Source organism: Microtus ochrogaster, chromosome 4 (assembly GCF_000317375.1).
Source record: "Microtus ochrogaster isolate Prairie Vole_2 chromosome 4, MicOch1.0, whole genome shotgun sequence".
In the NCBI taxonomy this organism is placed as follows: Eukaryota; Metazoa; Chordata; class Mammalia; order Rodentia; family Cricetidae; genus Microtus; species Microtus ochrogaster.
Genome location: NC_022011.1, coordinates 76,828,033 through 76,836,679, shown reverse-complemented (window position 1 = coordinate 76,836,679; position 8,647 = coordinate 76,828,033).

The following is an 8,647-nucleotide window of genomic DNA, read 5'->3' as shown; positions in this document are numbered from 1 at the left end:
GAACCCTTCAAATCTTCAGGGCCAGGTTGGTACATTAAGGAATCCAGCTTCGTAAACAGAGCAGCTGCAGGGTTCCCTGTTGATTTCGCATGAGACAGTCACTGTTGACTGCTGCGGTGGTTTGAATGGAAATGGCCCCAGTAGGCCCATAGGGAAGGACACTATTGGTAGTTGTGGCCTTGTTGGAGGAAGTGTGTCACTGGGGGTTAGCTTTGAGGTTTCAGATGCCCAAACTAGGCCCCCAGTGGCCCTTTCTTTTCCAACTGAGTGCCTATCCAGATGAAGGACTCTAAGTCACTCTTCCAGGACCACATCTGCCTGCATGCTGCCACACTTCCTGCCATGACAACAATGGACTAAACCTCTGAACTGTAAGTCAGCACCAATTAACCATTTTCTTTTCTAAGAGTTGCTGTGATGATAGTGTCTCCTCACAGCAATATAAACCCTATGACAGAAGTTGGTACCAGGGACGAGGTGCTACAAGAACATGGAAGACGGTGATGCTGAATGTAAACTGAATTGCAGGGATCTGGTTCAAGAGGTTTCAGAGGAAAAAAAAATTAGTATGTGGTCCAGAAAACCTTCTTGTGATATTTTGGTGAAGAATGAAAAGAATCAAGCTAAGCAAGAAAAAGTGCAAGATATATAGTTTGAGAACAGGGCACCATGAAGTTTAATAGAGCTAAATCATGTGATCAAGATAAAAAGATTAAAGAAAAGTCCTGTGCTAGGTGGGATAAAGGGAGTGGGGACCTTGAGGCAAAACCCTACCCACTAAGCTTCCAACTTGTAAAAATGAATTAAAGAAAAGCTTAGGCCTGGACATGGTGGCACCCACCTCTAATCCCAGCACTAAGGAAGTAGAGGCAGGTGGATTTCAGAGTTTAAGGCCAGCTAAGTTTCAGGACAGTCAAGTGTAAACAGCGAAGGAAACCATCAAAAACATAAAACTGGTGAAAACGTATTTGAATGAGGGGTCAAGTTCCAGCCCCAGCAAGCAGCAGAACTTGACAGTTTTAGCCAAATGGTTTTGGCTTTAGAGTTAAGGATACAAGAAAGGGGTTATGGAATGCCTGAGACTAGACAAAGCTGATGAGGCCAGGCATGTGTCAGAGTGTCCCTGCACAGAGGCCTTGAAAGACCATGCATGAAGCTGTAAAGTCTGGGTTGCCTTGGAAACCGAAAGATGTTGGAGATGTCAGAGTCATGGGCTACCTGTTGAGAAAAGTTGCTTACAGTGAGTGAATGGTGCTAGCTCAATAGAAAGAAGTGTGTTGCAGTCAACAAAGCTGAAAGGAGTTAGCAATTTAAAGAGTATTTTGACACCAGACATGGAGATGAAGAGTTTGGAGTTTGCCCAGCTGGTTTTTGGTCTTGTTTTAGTCCAGTATTTCCTCACTATGTTCCCTGTCCTGCCTTTTGGAATGGACATGTATACCCTGCACATTGTATAGGCGATTACAGTTAAGAGATGGCCAAAAGTCTCCGAAGAGACTTTGGACTTCTAAACAGGGCTGAGATAATAAATTATGGGGACTTTTGAAGCTGAACTGACTGCTTTTGTATTGGATATGGCTGTAATCCTACAGGGGCCAGGGAGTGGAATATGGCAACTTGAATGAAAATGGCCCCGATTGACTCAGGGAGCAGCTCTATTGGGAGGTGTGGCCTCACTGGAATTGGTTTGGCTTTGTTGGAAGAAGTGTGTCACAGGGGGTGGGCTTTGAGGTTTCAGAAGCCCAGGCAAGGCTTAGTGTCCCTCTCTCTTTCTGCTGTCTGCTGACTGGGATCTAGAACTCTCAGCTACCTCTCCAGCACCATGTCTGCCACGCTTCCCAACATGATGATGATGATGATGGACTAACCTTTGGAACTGTAAACCAGCCCCAATTAAGTGTTTTCTTTTATAAGAGTTGATATGGTGTCTCAAAGCAATAAAATCTTAAGACAATAACCCAGTCCATGCCCTAAAAAGCCAGTGTGATAAATGTTCATTTGCTCTTTTCATCTGGAGAACTCTAATAAATACAGGGGGTTATGGTAAAATTAAGATAGTATTTACTCCTGCACATGTACACAAACTACTTAAACCCCGTGTAATTCTGCCTCGTGGAAGCATCAGGAAAGGTAGAAAGTTGGGAAGTTCCCATCAGAGCATAAAAAAGGAGGGAATCCAGGCTGCACATGTGAGAAGAAAGATAGCTACATGCTCAGGTATTCTGATATCTGTGAAGGAAAAGCAGACAGAGGGGGAAGTACCAAAGATGCCTTCTAGGAAGACTAAACAAGAAAGACTGGATGAAAGCTGTGTGATTGGCATGGCATGGGGATGTCTAGACAAGAGGAAGAGAAAGATGGGAAGGGGCAGAAAGCACAGAAGGAGGCAGAGGAAGAAACAGAGGAGACAGTCTTAAGCCAACTCAAAACTAGAGCAGAAGCAGGGACATAGGGAAGTGGATTCCTCTTTGTCCATCAGATTGCTAATCCCCTATTGTAGCTGCAAAAAACAAAGGTTGATGCACTAAAGAAGAAAAACCTGTATCTTTATTTTGCAGTATGCTTACTTTTGGTGCTTGAAAAATATTTTTTCTTTCTATTTTCCTTCCTTGAAGGGAAGCTCATAAAATCAAATTTGAGGATCTTTTTTTTTTTAACTTTTTGTCAAATATCGTGGGTCAGCGGTCTTCAAATTTAGGAAGATTGGAATCCTTAGGATTAGTCCATCAGATTTAGCAATTAAAAACACAACACCTGTTTATATTTAAATGTCAGATAAACAACAAATCATTTCTCACCATGTTCAAATATTGCATGGGACATACTAAATGTCCATCGTTGATGATCGAAAGTTCAGTTTAATCTGGGAGTCTTCTATTTTATCTGGTAGTCCTATCTGGGCAACTTGTTAAAAATGCATGATCAGTTTAGGTGCTCATCAATGGCCGAATGGATCAAAAGAAAGTGACATGCACACAATGGAGCTTTTGTTGCCATAAGGAAGAGTGAAATTATGTCATTGGCGGAAAATAGAACTGAAAATTGCCATGGAGAGTGAAATAAGTTTATTTTTAAAGACAAGTATGTCACATGTTTTCGCTCACATTTGGACTGAGCAAAGGAAGCAGTCCTGACATTAAAAGCATAAAGATTAGGATGTGGAAGGGGAAATGGGTGGGATAGGAAGGAGTAGCAGATAGGGAGTTACTGAGGTCACAGTAAATGCATGAAGATGTTTCGGTGAAACCTCTTGCTCTGCAGTTAACATGTGCTTTTCCAGTTCCACATTGGTCTTGGTCTGAAGGAGGGGGAGGCCTAAGCACCTCCAGCTGATCAGAGTACAGCTCATTCTTGGAAAACACTCAGAGAGCTGCTGGGTGAGTCTGGGTAGTACTGAGGGCAGTGGGATCTCAGGACAGCAGAATACCTGAAGGACAAGGTCTGCAGAGCTGTGGGAGCCCAAAGGGATGCTATAAAGGCCGATGTTCAAAGTGAAGAGAACTCTAGACCCTACGCTGAACCAGAGCACACACTTGTGCCCCATTGCCATTTAGTATTTTCAGTGAGGCCTGATAAAGATAACTCTGGGCTCAGTCTTCTTAGTTAGGAAATTTTTTTACTATTATTCTTATTATAAATTGAGCTCGAATTAAGTATGATAAATGCTCCAACATCATTCTCACTAAGCATTCTTTTGGTTACCTGGGATCTTTTTCCACATAATTCTTCTGCTCAAATTTGGGTAATATTTCCTTATTTCTGTGAAGAATGGTGTGGGGATTTTGATTGGGATTGCCCTGAATCTCTAAGTTGCTTTGGGGAAGATGGTCATTTTCACACTCTTATCTCTTATTTCTTTCAGTCCATGAGATTGGGAATCTTTCTCAATTCCTTTCTTCAGAGATTTAAGGTTTGCATTGCAGAGGTCTCCTACCTGCGTGCTTGGCGTTATTCCCACTTATTCGTCATTGGTTTGTTTTATTTTAGGTCTGCTGGGAATGAAATTGAAGGGGATCATTTCTTTGATTTCCTTCTCAACGTGTTTGTTATTGGTAGACAGAAATTAAAGCATAGGGGTTAATAGGTTTATCTGAGGTAATATAGCTAATACTTAGAGGAATTAGGGTTTGAGATAAGACCTATCTTATCTCATTCAAAGCCCACATTCTCAAATTAGTCCTGTGCAACAAGAGAGTTAAATTTTTTTCCAAAACATTTTTTTTTCTGTTCACAGCTACCTATAATTTGACAAATGAATGAAAACAGCCAGGGATGTGGCATAGACCCTCTCGAAGTGCTCAAAGACCTCCACATTCCGATGTGTGTGATAATAGGCAAAGGGACAGAATTTGTCAGCAACGTGACCATACGAGCTGCTGAGGAACTGGATGACGTACTAGGAAACAACGGGCCATCACTTGAAAACCACGGGGTTTGTCCTTTGGAGGACAAACCTGGCTTGTCTCATGTGTTCACTCAAAACGACTGCAAAGGATGTGAGGCGAACCCACTCAATACAGAGAATAGGTCTACAGAGGGAGCAGAGCCTCTTAGCTTAGAGGAAAGGCGGCTCAAAAGCCAAAACAACAACAAGAAAAAAATACATGACTGATGAGATCTCCTAATATTTTCAGAGTTTGTAAAGAAGAAGAGAAAATGAGTAGAGACCACAGTTTGGATATAGTTCAGTAAGGATTTTGACTCAATAAAGGTATTGAAGATTATGCTATTCAAAATATCCTTGTTCTTTCTCTGGATTGCCCTGCCTCCTCTCTAGCCTTCCTAGTGAGAGGATTCTATGTGACTCGTGTTGGCCAATAAAAGATGGAAACTGAAATGGCCAGAATGTGACTTCTTAGTAACTGACCTGAGACTGTGTATATATTCCAGGGAGGGACTTTTTGTTCAGTCGGGACTGTAGACCAGAGTCAAGTGTATCTGTAATAGGCACATAGCATTGCAAGAAAGAAGTCTTTCATTTGAGGTCACTGACATTTTAAGAACATTTGTTACTGCAGAATGCCTGAACTAGCTTGAATGGTCATTCAGAAAGGACTATAAATGTCAGTGTTGTACAGGAATGGAGAAAAGTTCGAAACGGGGCTAGGAAACCAGTTTAGGTCATGACTTTTTTTTTCTTTGTTTTAGTGTAGAAAAAAAAAGGCAGATTGAAATCTTGGATGCATGTTTGAGCCTTAAACTTTGTTCTGTATCAGAGATTCTATGCCATATAACAGGACCTGCAAGCATGTACAAAAGAAATTCAAATTTGGACACGTGCTTTCAAACCACTGCACACGGAGCACGAGCAGGAAATCGTCACGGCTTCATCTCAGCCTGCTGTTCAAACTGGGAATATTAACCCTACAGCTCTTAGAAAGCGGGACTCTGAGCCATAACTGAGAGTTAAATATTTATGTGGTTTGAGATTAACAACCAAAGTCCTTCAGGGCAGGATTAGAATGCTATTCTTGGGAAAGTAATTCAGTCACTGTCCTGACTCCCCAGGACAGGACTCTGCTCACTGTGATGAACCGTGCCAAACCACCTACTTGGCTGGACACCAGAGATGACTGAGCCACAGCACAGCATAATACTGTGCCAAAGCGTCCAGGGTCCTGGACGAACACCTCATGATCCTCTCTTCTTGTCTCTTCTGTCTCCTATTTTCCATCTTTGATGCTTTTCTTTTCTTCCACCCTTTTATCTTAATCATCCTTCTTCATAACTTTACAAGGATGCAAGCAGGCAGCACTTCAACTCCAGAACCAACACACACACGAACACATGCACATACACACACACAAACACATGCACACAAACACATGCACACAAACATACACACACAAACACACAAACACACACATTCTTTTTTAATATTTATTTATTTATTATATATACAGTATACAATATTCTGTGTGTATGTCTGCAGACCAGAAGAGGGCACCAGACCTCATTACAGATGGTTGTGACCCACCATGTGGTTGCCGGGAATTGAACTCATGACCTTTGGAAGAGCAGGCAATGCTCTTAACCACTGAGCCATCTCTCCAGCCCCCTCTCCCCCCACCCCACCCCCACATTCTTATCTGACCTCTCAAGAAGCTAATCTAATATTGTTTCTTTCTACCCACTTAACCAAAGACCCCAGTGAAAACTCTAGGAACTGACACTGGGGTTAAAATGCAGTGGAAGTGTAAAATGAGTTAAGCTGTCTTTTTGCCCCCACAAACGCAATCTGTAGCAGTTTGTGCTGTGTGTGAAAACATGACTCACATGGAACCCAGACAAGTTCTAGTCCAAACTGGAGCTTCACTTTCCTTGGCTTGGCTAGCTCGGCCTGGTTTGGGACTCACCGTATCATACATGCTGGCCATGAACTGTGCCAATTTTTCTGCCTCGACCTCCTAATGTTGAGGTTAGGCTTTCATATTTCTTATTCATAAGATAAGACTCATGGCTGGGTGGGTTGCTGGGGAAGCTCAGTAAAGTGGGCAGTGCTGTGAGCTTGCAACCTCATCAGATAGATGAACAGCACACGGATTGTGTACAATTTCAGCACGTCTTGGGTTGCAGCTACAATGTCTTCATCCTCACCTAAATTGCATTAAAATGAGAATCATTTTTCTGTTGTTATTTTTCCTGCATCTACAACTTTGTTGCACTCTGGAAGATATAAGACGTGGAACCCAAACACACTCCTGTATTTCCACAGCATTTTTCAGACATTTATTTTTTTTTACGGACTATGGATGGGAATTGACAAGGTTTAAACTATGAAATGGTATTGGAAAGTCCATTATAGGGTTATTTTCTTTATAAAATGAGGAAGAGAAAACAGATTAATTCTGCACCTTAAGTAAAAATAGGAGGAGGTAGCATGCTGCAAATCCAAACAAGGGGACCCAGCAAAACCTGGCTCATCCCCTGGAACCACGAAATAAGTTCTGTTGTTCAAGTTATCAAGTTATGCCGGGTGCAGTTTCCTCAGCATTCTGAGATGAGTACTAATGGAAATATGTATAAATATCTATCTATCTATCTATCTATCTATCTATCTATCTATCTATCTGCCTACTTACCTATGTTTCTATCTATCTGCCTACCTATCTACCTATCTATCTATCTACCTACCTACCTATGTATCTATCTATCCACCTATGTATGTATATATGTATGTATGTTTCTGTCTACCTACCTATGTATCTATCTATCTACTTATCTATCTATCTATCTATCTATCTATCTACCTATCTATCTATCATCTATCTATCTATCTATCTTCCTGTACTCACATAATTACTCTCTGGTTTCATATGGAACCTTTCACGTTTGTACAACTGGATGAAATTTGGGCATATCCCCTGTTATGACTTCAGTCTTGTATGTAAGAAAGAGAATAAACACAATCCTTATCTTTAAAAATTTTACACATGGGAGGCAGAGGCAGAGGCAGGTGGATCTCTAAGTTTGAGGCCAGCCTGGCCTACAGAACAAGCTCCAGGACAGCCAAGGCTGTACATAGAAATGCTCTTCTCCCTACCCCACTCCCTGCAAAAAATATTTTGTTTTTAGTTGTTTTTTATGTTAAGTTTGTAAATTATCTCACAAAGCAATAGGTTTCACCATACCATCCTCATACTTGTGACTTTATGCCAGGCTCTCATTCATTCCTCCACCCACCCTCATCCTGGCTCCTGCATCCTTTCCCTTCCATCTGGTTCTTTCCTATCTCCAGGTCTTCTTGTCTTCTGCTTTCCTATTACATGGTACAGATTCTATTAACAGATCTCTTTCTCCTCCTCATAGTCCCCTTTATAGTTTCTCTCTCTCTCTCTCTCTCTCTCTCTCTCTCTCTCTCTCTCTCTCTCTCACACACACACACACACACACACACACACATTTAAATTTTGGTTCCACATATGAGAGAAAAATATGATATTTCTTTTTCTGAGTCTTGTTTATTTCTTTTAACATAATGCTTCCTCATTGCATCTGGTTTCCTAAAAGTGCATGATTTGATACTTCTTTAAAACTGCATGCATTTCCGTAGTGTGTATGTGTCACGTCGTTATCCATATATCTGCCAATCGATGGGCACGCAAGCGGGAGAAACTGGTTTCTGCTTTCCTAGTCTTCTCTGTCTATGCAGCTTCCCCTTGTTAGACAAGCTACTATAGCTGCCCACGTTTTGTGTTTCTGGTATGACAACCGGGAGCTGGCGATGTGATCAATGGTAGAATAGTTACAGAACATGCAAAAGATCCTTGTTCAGACCTCAGTTAGGGGAATTGAAGAAGATGTCTCATGTAACAAACATCTGGTAGAATAGCTAGCACCATTAACAAAGATGTACAAACAGAAAATGAAATCCGATACAGGTCATACTGACACTGCCTAGTAACAGAACCATTGGCAGCGCAGATTTGTTACATAAAAAATAAACCTTTATTTAGGTCGATACTTGTGCTCTCTTGTAGTAATAGGAGCGGCGGGGCTGAGTCCTCAGCACCCCGGCTGCCTGCCCGGCTAGCTTATGCCCGAAATAACAACACACAAACTGTATTCATTTAATCACTGCTTGGCTCTTTAGCTCTAGCCCTTTTCTCGGCTAACTCTCGCTCCTTGACTAACCCATTTCCAATCA